Source organism: Bos taurus, chromosome 16 (genome assembly GCF_002263795.3).
Source record: "Bos taurus isolate L1 Dominette 01449 registration number 42190680 breed Hereford chromosome 16, ARS-UCD2.0, whole genome shotgun sequence".
In the NCBI taxonomy this organism is placed as follows: Eukaryota; Metazoa; Chordata; class Mammalia; order Artiodactyla; family Bovidae; genus Bos; species Bos taurus.
In genome coordinates, this window is record NC_037343.1 from 80213859 (window position 1) to 80230015 (window position 16157).

Here is a 16157-nt window from a genome sequence, read left to right on the forward strand (position 1 = left end):
TGATTTCAAGAGTTTCTGAGGAGGGAAGGAACATCCTCATTCACTTCTGTCCTCCCAGATGCGGGTTCCAGATCCACAGAAGTGAGCACCTCCATGCCCGGTTTCCCGGGGCACACGCTACACCTTCAGTAGCGCCGGAGTCCTGAACATTCTAAGCCCAGACCAAAGAGCGCACTGCAGTCCTGGAGCCAAACCCGGCCGCCACATTCTGCAAATCAGGTTTTACCAACAGCAGCAGCAGCAGGGTTTAGTGTGTGTGACTGAAACAAAATGGCCTGCAAAGTCCAAAACATTCATCACCTGGCCCCTTAAAGAGAATTTTCTGACCCGGCAACACCCATGCCGGGCACACCCACAGCAGCGCACCACGGGCACTCACGCGTCTGCCCTGCACAGCTCTGCTCTGCAGACGAGTCTCAGCCCACAAAACACTGCAGCGAAGGCACAGCAGAAGCCGTGGCTTTACATCTGCCCCTGCTCTGGCCTCCAGATAAAGACCAGGCTCACATCTGCAATGCAGGGACAGAGGAAGGAACTTTGATGCCAAACCATCTAATTACCATACCTGCCTACTGCATTTCCTGGAAGGCGGGAGGCATTTTGCTTTGTCTGAGGTTACATGGTCAGTAGAATTCAAATACTTGGAATTAAGCAAAATAATGTGTTACTACAATAATTTGACTACAGGAAATAATTTGCTCTCTGCCTCTAAAGTTCACAGTGCCCAATTTACATACAACACATGCACTAATTCTATCTTAGAAAGCTGTGCAAAATCATCAGTGAACATCAAGAAAGGCGTAACAGTAATAAAGGACCTAAAATACTTTCGACAAGTTCAGTATGGAGACGAGGACCCTGACACGGACCCAGACCGCCAGGGTTCGAACGCTGGCCCCTCAGCACCTGTGCCAGAGGACTCCGGACAAGACATCTGAGCACTCTCAGCCCGAGGTCCTCAGGCAATGAGGGCGTACCCGGCTGCCACCGCCTCGTCACCCAGCACCAGGGCAGGTGCCACGTGGCCCGGCCGCTGCTTCTGGCCACGACCTCTCCACCCCATGTCAGAAGCTCAGCAGTGATTTGGAAAAGAAAGAAAGGCGCCATTATATCCATCCCACCTAGTTTGTTAAGGAGCTCCCCTTAATTAGTTTTCCTGGAAATGGATAATTCATTTGGAAGAGGTCATAATGGCCTTGAAAATACTTTCAGCACAGGCTCCAGGGCTCTCTAAGTAAAATGAAAGTATGTGAAGCAGAATGAAGAGAAGGGACCAAAGGGTCTCCCAGGACTGCACAAGGCTGTGTTCCCCAGTGATGAGAATCGGCTCTCGCACAGAATCCACCCATGGGACACTGCTTTCTGGAACAGTGCTGGGGAATCCTACATCTGAACTCTGCTCTGAGGAGAGAAGGGGACTGATGGTTAATTTCAAACCGGGAAGGAAGCAAGATACACATCTGCCTATAGCTGCTGCTAAGTCACTTCAGTCGTATCCGATCTGTGCAACCCCACAGACAGCAGCCCACCAGGCTCCCCCGTCCCTGGGACTCTCCAGGCAAGAACACTGGAGTGGGTTGCCATTTCCTTCTCCAATGCAAGAAAGTGAAAAGTGAAAGTGAAGTCGCTCAGTCGTGTCCAACTCTACACCTGCTCCATTAAAAGCACTGCAGCCTTGAACGCCAAAGCCACTTCCACAGGACAGTGCTGTATTTACGCAGGCCACTCTACAGTGAGCTCACGGTCAGAGCAGGCATTATGGGCGCCACAAAGGGTAGACGAGCACCAGGGCAGCAAGGCCGCTCTGTCTCACTCGCCAGGCTACGCCCACCAGCTGGCCTGGCCCACCCTCAAACACCCGTGGCCTGGCTGCAGGAGAGACCAGGTCAAACGCAGCTTCACCACTGCTTTTTCTCTTTTAATCGGAAAGAAAGAAAAGCCAAGAAAGTCAACACACAAATATTTACGGAAATAACTCAGATCTTCAACAATAGCCATCCACGCACCGTAAGACAAACTGGACTTTACATCCATGTGAACCTGCAGAACGCTAGTGTCTAGACTGTGTGACCGGAGAAGGAGAGGCACCCACTCCAGCACTCCTGCCCGGACAATCCCAGGGACGGGGGAGCCTGGTGGGCTGCCGTCTATGGGGTCGCACAGAGTCAGACATGACTGAAGCAACTTAGCAGCAGCAGCAGACTATGTGAAGACCTTGTACCAAGTTTTTTAAAAAAGGGCCAAATTCCAACAGGAAAAAAATCAGCAAAGCATATAATAAGGGAATTTAGAAAAGAGGAAACCCCAAAAGCCTTATAAACAAAAGAGAAAATGTTCCCTTTCATAAGTAATCACGAAATACAAATTAACACAGAGAAACCACTTCATCTTCCATGGATTTGTAAAAACAAAGCACCGATATCATCAAGCGCACCGTAGGCTGCGGAGAACTGCACGCTCAGCGCGGCTGGCAAGCACACACAGGAGCAGGGAGGGGGCCTCTCCAGAAGCTGCGTCCACTCCTGACAGCAGGGCCTCCTCGGGGAACAAACGCCCTGGACAGAGCCCTGCATGCGTGCAAGGGGTCGGCAGCGAGCGTGCACGCTGCAGCTGCAGTGCTGGGGGGACCATGCGAGTGCCCTGGATGTCCACTAGTAGAAAACACACCTAACCACACTGCTGTGGTCACACGACGGCCTGGGCGAGCACTGAAAATGGACAGACAGGCCTGCTGAGTGAGAACAGCAGGTTTCGGAATGCCGTATAGAGAACGACACAATTTGCACACACGGCAAGACCTTGTGGAAGGACGGTGCGTGTGTGCACACACCAAGTGATAACTGACGAGACCTGAAAATGGTGCCTGCCACATTCAGGACAGCGGCCCCCTCGAGGGAGCGGTCAGGGAGATAGGCCGAGGGGACGCACGGTGTGAACTAGACTTTAGTAATTTACTTTAAAAATTAAGCCAATATGGCAAGACAGAGGACTTGATAGGGCCAAACCCTAATCTGTTGGATGTCTTAAACATGTAACAAGAGTATTTTAAAAAGGAAACACGGCACAGCTTTATCTCCAAGTGAGTAAAACTTAAAGATGTCAGCAGAGGTACTGTGGGGTGGTGAGACTATGAGTAACTCTTCAGTTCAGTTCAGTCGCTCAGTTGCGGCCGACTCTGCGACCCCACGGACTGCAGCCCGCCAGGCCTCCCTGTCCATCACCAACTCCAGGAGCTTACTCAAACTCATGACCATTGAGTCCGTGATGCCATCCAACCATCTCATCCTCTGTCGTCCCCTTTTCCTCCCACCTTCCATCTTTCCCAGCATCAGGATTTTTTCAAATGAGTCAGTTCTTCGAATCAGGTGGCCAAAGTATTAGAGTTTCAGCGTCAGCATCATTTCCTTTAGGATGGACTGGTTGGATCTCCTTGCAGTCCAAGGGACTCTCAAGAGTCTTCTCCAACAACACAGTTCAAAAGCATCAATTCTTCAGGTTTCTTTATAGTCCAACTCTCACATCCATACGTGACTACTGAAAAAACCATAGCCTTGACTAGACAGACCTTTGTTAACAAAGTAATGTCTCTGCTTTTTAATATGCTATCTAGGTTGGTCATAACTTTTCTTCCAAGGAGCAAGTGTCTTTTAATTTCATGGCTGCAGTCACCATCTGCAGTGATTCTGGAGCCCAAAAAAATAGTCTGTCACTGTTTTCATTGTTTTCCCATCTATTTGCCATGAAGTGATGGGACCAGATGACATTATCTTAGTTTTTTGAATGTTGACTTTTAAGCCAACTTGTTCACTCTCCTCTTTCACTTTCATCAAGAGGCTCTTTAGTTCTTCACTTTCTGCCATAAGGGTGGTGTCATCTGCATATCTGAGGTTATTGATATTTCTCAGTTCCCAAGGGAGGGGGTGGAGAAGGAAATGGCAACCCACTCCAGTGTTCTTGCCTGGAGAGTCCCAGGGACAGGGGAGCCTTGTAGGCTGCCGTCTATGGGGTTGCACAGAGTCGGACACGACTGAAGCGACTTCGCAGCAGCAGTGGCAGCAAGGGACGGGGAAGGGCCGGGGTTCCCGAGGGCAGTGTAGGTGGAGAGGGAGGGTGTTCTGATGGATTCTCAAGGGAAATGGCAGATAGGACTCGAGGAGGACTGGGCACTTCTTGGGAGAAGAAAAGAAATCTTGTTTGATTTTCATGTTCCTCAGCAGGGTGACATTTATTCAAGACCACTAACAAGGACAAAAATATATAAGAACAAACAGACTTTTCTGGCTCTTTCTTGCCTTTCAGAATCAGAGAAAAGGGAGTGGTTTGATTTGTTTATACCCTCATTCTAAAGAGAAACTGAGAACTCCAGAAAGTGCACACCTCCAGCATCACCTTAAATAGATGGAGATAAAATAGAGGGGAAAGGAAAAGAATGGCCAGAAAAAAAAATGGCGAGGGTTTCCCTGGTGGCTCAGTGGTAAAGAACCCACCTGCCAAGGTAGGAGACACGGGTTTGATCCCTGATCCAGAAGATCGCACAGGCCAAGGAGCAACTAAGCCTGGGAGCCGCGACTGCTGAGTCCCCGTCCCCTAGAGCCTGCTGCAACTACAGGAAGGCCTGGACACGGCCATGAAGACTCACTGCAGCCCAAGACGAGTAAATAAAATCACACACACACACACTCTCTCTGGACACAGCCACGAAGACTCACTGCAGCCCAAGACGAGTAAATAAAATCACACACGCACACACACTCTCTGGACGCAGCCACAAAGACCCACCGCAGCCCAAGATGAGTAAATAGAATTACACACATACACACATATATATAAAAGACTATCGAGAGTTCCGGGCAGCCCCCAGCAGTCAGGCTCCACGGTGTCAGGAAGGAGACCCGATGACGCAGGAGGGGCCTGAGCAGCTGGCGGGGGTGGGGGGGGTCCCAGAGGAGAAGAGGAGCGGCCTGCAGGGGTGGGAGGGCTGCAGGAGCCAGAGGAGGGAGAGGGTAGGGACTGAGGGGACGGAAGACACAGGCTCCGGAAGTAGCGGCCCCGAAACCACGGGCAGAGTCGGCAGCGGAGGCGTGGGGTTGGTGGGGACGCGGCGGGGCAGAGCCCCTGGTCAGCAGGTCTCGGAGGAGGGGGACAGGGTGCATCAGCCTTGCCTCGAGAGCGACAGGGAGAGTGGGTGACGGGCGGCCGGCACGCGGGCTCCAGGCCAGAAGGTGACGACGCGCCCCTGGGCAGGCCCCTTGGTCCAGGGACACGAGGCGGCAGCCCTGCCGTCCCCAGCGTGCTCGGGGCGCCCCTTCTCCAAGTGCTTCTTCAGGGAGGAGCCGAGTTCCCCCAGGGCCCCCGAGCTGTCACTACAATTTATTACAGGTCAGCAAAAGCACACAGGAGTTGTGAGTCATATTCTATTTCCCCCGTTTTAAGGTTAGAAGACTAGGATTTCTTCAGAGGAAACAAAATAAAAGCTAGGCCACTTTACTGCCCAGGGTGAACAAAGAGCCCGAGGAAAAGCGTCAAGAAGAACCAGAAACAGCGGCTCGCCCAGGTAACTCCGCCAGCCAACCCCAGCTCTTCAGCTCTTGTTAACATAGAAAGAGGTGCCCCCCAGGCTCTGGCGCACCCCCGAGGGCACCGTGCACCCGCCTAGGACGCAGCAGGCGGCTTCCAGGAGCCCTGCATGTCCTTCGGCCTCAGACGGGACAGAGAGCTTTCAGTCTTTGTTCTCAGGAGTGGGTTCTCCCAGGACACATATTCATGTCCTTCAAAATCAGAACGTCTGGAGTGCCTAGGCCTGCGCCCACACTGCCAGCTCACGGTGCCCAGGGACCAGTGGAGACTGGAGCCTCGGACGCTGCCCCGTGGGGTCAGAGCAGGGGACGGTGACGTCCCAGAGGCCTGGCTTTGAGCCCTGGCTTTGCCACTTACCTCTGTGACTGTGGGCAGGGCCATAGTCCACCTTAACTTTCTTATATGTGCCAAGAAAAAATACTATTCATCTCAAGTTATGAAGGCTGAATGCATCTGGAGGTACTGGCGTATACTAAGTGTTCACAAATATCAATCCCCTCACCTGTCTAGGCCTTTCTTGTGTTTAGGCACCTTGGGTCCCCCTCACTTCATGACCCTCTCTAGGTAGGTCATGTGTAGGACCGCCTACCCTACACAACCCGCCTTCTTCTCCGAGCGCCTAATACACCCCCCGCCCCCGACAGTCTGCTCCCTCATGGCCTCCGAGGTGGGCACCTGGCATCCCCGGTCTCGGGGCACAAGGCAGGCAGGGCTCTCGTTTTAAACCCACGGCTCCCGGCACAGCAGTGAGCGTGTGGCCGGCGGGACAGCCACCTCTGGACTTCAGGCGTACCGGAGCTAAGTTAAAAGGCAACCTCAAGGTGCAGGGCCCGGGAACCCTCCCCTGTGCCTGCCGCTCTCACCAGGAGGAGTGTCCACCAGCCCGGACACCCCCGGGAAGGAACGACCCAAACAGAGCAGCAGGGTCTCGGCAGGCCGCCTTCCCGAGTCACCACGGTCACCGTGCGTGCCTCTGCTGCCCCCCGCTGGACATGGGGGTCACTGCACAGCGGCACGCTGCCGCCCCCACCCAACACTTGCGTGCTGTGCGGAGATCGCGGCAGGACCAGCGCCCGGAGCTCCCGTGGCGGCGGCAGCCGGACCAGCCTGAGCACAGGGCCACAGAGGCACACGGGGAGAGGACCCTGAGCTCGGCCGGGCCTGGGGGAACAGAGCCGCAGCGGGGTTGATACCAGGAGCTCTCCCAGCAACAACAGAACGTGGTTCAGCAGACAAGGGGACAGCGGCCGTCCCAGAACAAAGGGTCAGCATGGACGTCAGACACACTCGGGGACGTCTGGGCTTGCTACCTGCAACATAAAGTGGGGCAACCGCCAGAGACACGCGGGGCAGGGGGGCGGGAGGAGCAGGGAGGGAGGGTCTGGCTCCGGGAGGCCGAGTCCAGAAGGTCCCACGAGCAGTGACTCCACGGGCCGAACCGACGACCCAGCAGCAGCAGAATCTCCTGCACGGCCTGACCCGGTACCTTCTGAATTCTGTCTGGAATCTGGTCCTCTGCGCACCCAAGACCATGAGGGGACGACTCACACACACGGGAAAACATTCACTGCCATTAAGATTCAATCCAATTGTCAGGTTTGTCGCAGGCGAAGAGCTTCTACTCCGAGCTCAACGCATCAGTCTCTTTGCTTTATGATTTCCTGTTCAAAGGCCAACTCAAGTGGTGCCCTATACCTTCACACACCCACACCACCTTCTCTAACTGAGGTAAATATCTGACGTGTTTTATTCACTTAAAATTCATACTATGTAACGTGTAAGATGAAGCAACACAACCACACAACCAGCGTCTGAGCACTGCTGGCCCCCTTGAGTGTGACGTCACCGAATCTTATCTCAGGAGGACAGGCACGTTTCCTCTTCCCCAAACTCCTATCTGCCCTCTGCCTGCCTGACCTCCACGAGCAGACCCTGAGTCAGCGTGTGTGTTTACACTCCCTGGGACGGAGGAAATACCAGCGAGGGTCCACACGGGTTCTGACCCACACCGCATCCTGGCCTCACCACTTCCAGCCCCAACCATGGCACCCGAGCAGCGTGCACACCCACCCGCCTCCCGAAGAACCGGAGGGGAGGGCGGACAGCGGAAAAGGCTCCGGCCGTCAGGGTCTCCGGCAGACTCACCCGCCGCTTCCGCACTCAGGCCCCGCGCTCGCGGGGGCCCGGGGTGGCACGCCAGCTAGCTGCAAACCCAAAGCAGCAAGATCCACTTCCCGCGCCTCCCACTTCTGTAAATCCAGGGGCGGCAAGGACTCTGCTGCCAGGTCAAGTCACAGAGGGGAGAGGTCGGGCACCCGGACACACCGCCACACACCTGGGCCTGGCAGCGGCATTGCCAGAGCCTGCTTTTCAACGGACAGGTGGCCACCCCTCTGCAGCCCTCCCCTAGTAAGCACTAGAGGTCGTTTCGTGAGGTTGTTGCAAGCGACCATTTTCCTAACATGGGAAAATCACCTGGTACGGGGTGGGGGTGGCTTGAGTGAGGGCCCAACATTCTGGTCCCTCCCACCGGGCACAAGCACTCAGAGCTCTGAAAAAAGAACCCCCTATCAGGAGGAGATTAGCTGTGCCCTCAGGGCTGATACGGCCGGCGCTGGCGCTGCGGGGCTGGGAGCAGGGGCAGCGGCCCCGGGCCCCCGGGACATGGATGTCCCGCGGGGAGGGGGTGCTCGGGGAGCCCCACTCCTGAACTGCTACGTGGGGAGCTGAGCAGCCACGTGACAAGCGCCACTGCCTCTGGGCCCGATGAGTGCGTGTCTCAGGGGCTGCATTCAGCAACAGAAAGCAGCCTTTCCCTCCCCGGCCCCTCAGCCTCACTGCAGCAGCCCTCGGCAGGCACTGCCCGGGCCCGCTTTCCCGGAGCTGCTGAGGGGGCTGGACACCACCGTGCTATGTGCAGACAGCTTCCCGGAGCCAGGATGCGCCACACCTCCACTCAAGTGCTCCCCTCAACGGCTTCTGTATATTAAAAGTTACGCGATCAGCACCATAGTCAATTTTAAAACACTGGGATCAGCCCCAAAGGAAACCCTACACACGCTAGCAGTTCCTTCCCACTTGGCGCTCTTAAACCCAGACCAGCTGCGTCTCCCCCTGGCTGACTCATGCCCTGCAGTATTGGATGTAAGCCGGCGGTGACGGCAGGACCCTCCACTTCACCCTGAGGGGGACAGGCGGGGCTGCCACGCATGCTCCCCACCGGCTGTAGACATCCCTCCACAGTCACTGGGAGGTGCCTGCAGACCCCGACACCCTGTGCCTGTGGGGCACGTGGCCGGGCGGAGGTGCCCAAGCACCCGCAACCACACTCGGGCAGGTGCAGGGGCCACGGCGGCAACGACGGGGTGGCTGTCGGAGCTCGGGACACACGAAAGGCGCCCCCAAACCAGTGATACTCGACGCTGCATGGCAAGGCGTGTGCTTGGTGACCAAATGGCGCAAACGACCTCCTGACATGGAAGAAACAGGTCAGGCAAGTGTAGTCTTTAACCACCGGCTCACCACACAAGCAACCCAGCAACCCGCAGTGCGGCCAGAGACAGGCATGGACCGACAGCTACCCAGCCTCGTAGGCAAAGGAAACACTCATTTCAGAACAAAGCTCAGAGGCTGGAGGAGCTGGGAACCCCTTTCCAGAGTACCTCTCCTCGAGCTGACCACTGCCTTGTCTTCAGCATGGATCCTGAGAGATGAGTCAAACAGCTTTAAAAAACCATGACTCAGAGTTTAATTACTTGGTTTAAATCTCTCACATTCCAAAGACGAGGCCAAATTAATCTGCTGACAGCTTCACTCAGCGGAGTAACTGCCCAGCTTCCTAAGACCCCGAAGAATTCAGGAAGGGTCGACCCATGTGGTGTGCCCAACTCGGCTGTAAACACACCACGCAAAGCAAGTGTGTGGGAGCTACTGGGGAAAGACAAATAATTTCAGTTCATGTAGAGAGAAACCATTTTGGTTATTTCTATAAGAAAAGAAAAGTGCGCCAAGAAAAAAAAGAACGTAAAATTCAGGGCTGGGGCTTGTGGGAGGGGGAAGCTGGAGAGGACCAGAGGCGGGCGCTCTAATATTAGCAGGGCTGTTTAGAGGGTTGCTAAGGGAAACCTGAGGCTGCGGGTCTCTCGGCAGCTGCTCCGGCCACGTGCCCTCCCCACCACGCCTCTGGTCCAGTGACCTTACACAGTCCCATGGCCCCGGGGGCCTTCAGGCCCAGGAGCAGCCCCAGAACGGGGTGCAGGCCTGGAGGGCCATGAGGTGGACATGGCTGTGCTCCCGTCACACGTGGAGATGGACTGGCCCCGGGACTGAACCTTTTTTTTAAATTTTAAATCCAAAATAAGAAATGGTTAGGAAGTTCAATGGGGAGGAAAAGAGGCTTGAGACATGGCCCCCGTCGCCCACCTCGATGCTCTTGGGCCTTGGCATTTCCACCTGCAACTTGGGGCCGTAACCTCCTTCCTTTCCATCGGGTAACAAGAATGTGCCAGGCACAGGGGTGCTTTTCAGGGAAAAAAAAAAAAAAAAGAAACTTTGTAAATCTAAGATTGTGCCCTTCTCAAAGGTAACAAATTTCCAGAGGTCCTGACCTGAGCTTATGCAACAAAATCATAAATTACCTAGACTTCTGCATACGGTGTCGGAACCACTTAACTATTAAGGCTGCTCCTCAAGGACTGCGGCCTCTTCAAAGACTCACATCCTCACAGAGACCTGTCCACAGAGCTCGCCGGCCCTCCACCACCATTACAACAGTAACACTCCATCACTCTACAACTCTGGGAAATAGAGCAAAAATAAGTTATCCCTCATCCCTGAGAAGAGCCCGGTGCTAACCTTTCCCGTGTGGTCACCACGTGGTGTCGCAGCCGTGCCCTGGGCCAGCACCTGCACTGACGCCAGTGGCCCTGTCTGCAGCTCGCAGGCTGAGCTCAGGGCCCCATAGGGGGCAGCTGCTCCTGCACCCACCGAGCCACGGAGGCAGCTCAGAAGGGGAGAGCCAGTGCACTGGGCACGGTGACCCACACCCCACTTCACAGGCTGCAGTGACGCTGCAGAGGGCGATGTTTCCCAAGACGACGTTCCCCCAGTCAGGTCCCGCTGTGACCGGTCTGAAGGACCGGTCCCGACACTGTCCGTCTCCGACGGGACCCGTAAACACAGGCTACAGGCCTCCAGTTCCCAGCAGGAGCCGGAATACCGCCGCAAGGACCCGACTTCAGAGGACGCTGCGCGTCAGGGCGAAGAGTGAGCACCCAGCGTGTTTTCTCAGAAGGAAAATTCGGTTGTTTGCAAAACATGTGATTTGTTTCTCTTTCAGCCTGTGTTTGTCTGAAGGAGAAACTGAATGACTTTGATTCTGTAAAGGCTTAAATGGCATGTTTTATTTGCTCGAGTTGTTCCCCAGCTGAACACACTCTAGCCCACAGCCTTGAGAGCAGCAGCTCAGGCTTCTCAGCACAGACACACAACACCACCAGCTCCTGCCCGCCCCTTGGGAGCCACAGTCTCCAGATTATCCCAGCGGAATACCACTGGGGTTCCTGTGAAAAATACAAGGATTCCGCAGACACGGAAAGTGGGGAAGGCTGCAGATGCTCACCCTCCCTGCCCTGAGGCTGGAGAGGAAGCCTGTTCTGAACCGCAGTTGACCATCTGAACCGCAGTTGACAAGCTCACTTAGCCACAGAACACTACTACTTCATCTAGACCTGCTTCACAGAAGACACTTGGGCAAACGCCGCACGGCCTTACCTCCCCCCAGCGTCAAGCACAGTCACCTGTTCCTTGCGCGTCTCATGTTCCCTCTAAATCACCACCCACTGCCCACAACCGACCCCTCAAAACTCAAGCCCGGCACCTCTGTGGGCAGCTCCCCTGCGCCTCCGACCCGCACTGTGCGGTCGGCCCGTCCACACGCCCGACCTCAGATCTGCAGCTTCCGGGTGGCCTGCTGGCCTCCCCAGGGATACACGGGCCAGCTCTGCTGGGACTGCGCCTCCTGACACCTGCGCTGGGCACACGGCAGTCTCACTGCGAGGCTGCAGCACGCTCACACAGCACTATTGAACACACGAGCATGCAGCAGAGCCTCCTGTCCCAAGAAGCGCCCCCAACCCCTCACTTGACTGCTCTGCCTACAGACCTGCCTTTAGTACAACTGCTCGCTCCCAGTTACCCTCACTGTGAGTAAAACTCAGACTTCGTGGCAAGACAAGAATGCCTCAGGCGTAAAACTACGTCTCTGTCCTCCGGCCCCTCCGCCTCTACCGTGCAGCGTGTCTGCCTTTCACACAGACCAAACCTCTGTCGGCAGAAATGCCTGCTCAACTACACGCAGCAGCAGCAGCAGCCCTGACAAGACAGCCCCTCAGAGAGAGCCCTCCTCCTGGATGGGGCCGTGAGGATGAGCAGACCGGGTCGTGCCAACCGCCAGTAAGACGTCATGGATGGACAGACGGCCTGTGGTCCCAAACCTCACGGCCCTGCTGTGCCAGGACCTCCGACGGGAGAACCGTCCTCGGGGCCTCCTGAGACGGTCTTCCAGGTCACAGTCCTCCAGTGGGGCTCCAATAAAACCCTGCGGGCGGACTGTGCTGACATGACGGTCGAGGCACAGTCTGCGGTTTCTGCCGGAGCTCGCAGGCCTGGACCCCGCTCTGTGCACACCCTTGCCTGCCGCAGCGCGTGCAGCGTTGCTTGCGAGGGCATCTCTGGAGGAGACCGCAGCATGGAAATGCCTCAGACCCCGGGCTGCACATGTGCTTCTTCTCGAGGTAGTTTCGACCGTGTGTGTGCCATGCCAGCCCCCAGGCTTCCAGAGTACACAGCTGGATCCTACGTTAGAGTCTTGGCTTGGGATTTCCAAACTGCATGCGTAGTAAAAACAGCCCAAAGATTTTTCTGACGACAAAGACTACCGTAAGCACAGCGAACTACATTCAGTATCTTGTAATAACCTAAAATGGAAAAGAACCTGAAGAAGAAAATAACATATACGTATGTATTCTTTAAAATCGAGAGTTTTCCATCCCTGCCTAGACCTCTCTCTTCTGGAGCAGGGGCCGGGACCCAGGCAGCCCAGATGGGCTCCTGGTAAACGGTCTAAACACACTCAGGCCCACAGACCGGCGTCCTGCGTCCACACTGGGCACCAGATCCAAGCCTCCAGCCCCCAGGCCTCAGGCTGCCCCGGGCCACACAGACCACTCTGGCTTTTGGGGCCTCCTCACATCTGCCCCCTGGGAGCTTCCTTTCCTTCTTCCTCGCTCAGACCCACTCTGCTACGCTGACCGGGGAACAAGGTCCTTGTGGGCCCACCTACTGCGCTGCTGGAGCTGCCCCGAGGGGGCTCCTCATCCTGTCCCGCCACGGCCACCGCCCTCCTCCATGCGCCCCGCTCCCCTGTCTGCAGAGGCCCCGACGGGTCGCCTCACCCGCTCCCTGTCATTCCTCCCTGTCCACTCCACACGCAACGCTGCAACCAGAGCTCAAAAGGCAGAGTTTTAAAAAATGTAACTCAGACCAAGTTATGATTATTATTTTGGCTAAAATCTTCTATGGACAGATAACTAAGGAATTCTACGCTGAGGTATACACCCGAGAGAAATGAAAACATATACCCACACAGAAGCTTGTACCTGAATGTTCATAATAGCCAAGAGGCAGGACCAATCCAGATGTCCAGCAACTTATGAATGTCAAACAAAATGCAGGATAGCCATCCAACAGGACAGTGTTCACCCACACAAAGAAGAAAGTCCTGACGCACACCACAGCACAGAGAGCCTTGGAGACACCAGGCCGGGGAAAGAAGCCAGTCACAGAAGACCATGCCCGGACGGCACTTCGGGGCGATGGTCCAGGTGGGGAGCTCCAGAGAGACAGAGGGCAGGAGCGGGGAGTGAGGACAGCGAGGAGCGGGGAGTGAGGACCGGGGCACAGAGCGAGGAGCTGGGTTCCTCTTGAGGTGAGGAAGGCTTTAACGTGGACAGGTGATCGCGCCTGGCAACTCACACACTGTGTGACGCGTATCTCTGCAAGGTGTTCAGAACACTCTTCCTGAGGCCGATGACGGCTCTGCGCGCAAGCCCGCACTCCTCCCAGCTGTGGCCGCCCGCCCCTCGCAGCCCCGGCCTGCCCTGGGGCCTCAGCCCGGACCACCCTGGCCAGCACCCTCCCCATGTCAGTCTCCTCCAGGGCCTCTGGAGCGCGGAGCGCCTCGCGCACTGCCTGAAGTGCACACCCGCTCCCCGCAGCTCCCAACAGGGTGGGCCTTGCACTCCTGGCCTGACTTTCTCTGAGCCCCCAGGAGTCCTCTGTAAGGCACCTTGACTTAATTCTTTTATGCGCGCTGCTCCTTGAGGAAACGCACCGCATTCCACACAGCATGTGGTGCAGAGCTGTTACTCAGTAAATACTGCGGATCGCAGGAGACTCCTGAAGCAAGCCCACAGTCCGCAGCAGGCTGCCACGCAGAGGTTATAAAGCCCCAGCAGACCGTCGCCGTGTCCCCTGCTCTCCCTGCGGCTCCCGAGCAGCAGCGGGGCAGCCTGCAGCCCCTGGCTCAGCGTCCTTCAGGGCCCGTGGTCCCAACAGTGGATTTAACCCATTTCATTTGTCTCCACTCAGGAGCAGTTTTCAAAGGGAGTTTTTTTTCAGCAAATCAAAGATGACTTTCGCATTCAGTCTCTGGATGAAACTAACAGCATCTGACTCACGTCTGAGCTACGAGACGCACAAACAGCAAATACTGAAGATCTGATTTACTAAACCTGTCCTGGCTGGAGGCTCATCATAAGACGACAACTGTTGGCTCTGCAACCTGTTAGCCCAAAAAATAGAATCTCTTCAAGTTTTATGTAAATAATGAAAAAAGAAAGGAAGGAAACGAAGAAGAAAAGCACTTTTTCAACCTATCTTCCTCCATTTCGTCTCAAAAGACATGCCTTTGAGCTATCTTTACAATAAACACGTATCTAGAGCATATAACTCACTGTATCTGTAGATGAAAAGACGCTCTGACCTGCGACACATGTGCACACACTCACAAACACAACACTCCTTCTTTTTGGATATTCAGAATAAAATGGAGTCAAACTGGAATCTAAATTTTGCTAACATTTCACTTCTTTTTATAGTCTTAAAAAAGGGATAATTATGTCTTCAGTCTTCAATTCCCAAATGGAATGCATTCTATTTTTCACCACTTCATCAAATGGGAGAAAACGGCCTGTCCATTTCAGTCCATACTCCAAGGTCTCTCAGGCCCGACGCTTAGTTCAGTTCAGTTGCTCAGTCGCAGCGTCTGACTCTTTGCGACCCCACAGACTGTAGCACAGCAGGCTTCCCTGTCCTTCACCAACTCCCAGAGCTTACTCACACTCCTGTCCATCGAGTCGGTGATGCCATCCAACCATCTCATACTCTGTGGTCCCCTTCTCCTCCCGCCTTCAATCTTTCCCAGCATCAGGGTCTTTTCCAATGAGTCAGTTCTTCGCATCAGGTGGCCCAAGTATTGGAGCTTCAGCTTCAGCATCAGTCCTTCCAGTGAATATTCAGAACTGATTTCTTTTAGGATGGACTGGTTGGATCTCCTTGCAGTCCAAGGGACTCTCAAGAGTCTTCTCCAACACCACAGTTCAAAAGCATCAATTCTTCGGTGCTCAGCTTTCTCTATAGTCCAGCTCTCACATCCATACATGACTACTGGAAAAACCATAGCTTTGACTAGAGACACCTTTGTTAGCAAAGTAATGTCTCTGCTTTTTAATATGCTGTCTAGGTTTGTCGTAACTTTTCTTCCAAGGAGCAAGCATCTTTTAATTTCAAGGCTTCAGTGACCATCTGCAGTGATCTTGGAGCCCAGAAAAATAAAGTCTGCCACTGTTTTCATTGTTTCCCCGTCTATTTGCCATGAGGTGATGGGACCAGATGCCGTGATCTCAGTTTTCTGAATGCTGAGTTTGCAGCCACTTGTTCACTCTCCTCTTCACTTTCACCAGAGGCTCTAGTTCTTCTTCGCTTTCCACCCTAAGTGTGGAGTCAGCTCTCTCAGCTCCTCCCTAAAGTCTCTGAGGTCAGCTCTCGGCTGCTCCCTCCACCCCTCCAGTGAGTCTACAGAACAGCCAGCCACTGACCCCCGCCACTCGCCACGCACTGTCCACTGCCTTTTCTGACATTCTTCTCAAATTAATCCCCACCGCACATCGAGCTCTGCTTCTCGGAGCCTTTTATCGTGTCCCTGCTCTCCTTTGCTGCCAGAGGTCGGCACGGGCCGCACAGAGCGGGACTAAGACCCTTCCCTGTGCTCAGGCGCTGCAGCGCCAGGGGAGACAGGGCCTGAGGGGCCTCTCTTCCGTAAGATGAGGAGACAGAAGAAACGCCTGTATCCGTAACAGAAGAAGTACGTACGTTAAATAACCAGAAGTAGTTAAAATCTCCACCAAAAGTCTCCAAGAGGCAGGGTACAAACCCGAGCCGCACCAGAAAGCTCTGTCTCCGAGAAGCCTCTGAGCTGGGGGCTCACTGTCGCCGCCCACCCTGCACCTCCCACCTCCTGC

General features: G+C 54.9%; 1 protein-coding gene across 12 annotated transcripts in view; it reads right to left on the minus strand.

The window, feature by feature from the left end:
• Nucleotides 1–16157, minus strand: part of PPP1R12B (protein phosphatase 1 regulatory subunit 12B) — a 167369-nt gene that overhangs the window by 79347 nt on the left and 71865 nt on the right. For 2 of the 12 annotated variants that reach the window (XR_009490774.1, XR_009490773.1), the window contains exon 14: nucleotides 7723–15980. The exons of 8 other annotated variants lie outside the window; for them this stretch is intronic. The gene's annotated coding sequence lies outside the window, so the exon portion shown is untranslated. Of the gene's footprint in view, nucleotides 1–7722; nucleotides 15981–16157 lie in introns of those variants that run through there. 2 more of the 12 variants (XR_009490775.1, XM_024976592.2) reach the window with 2 other exon arrangements.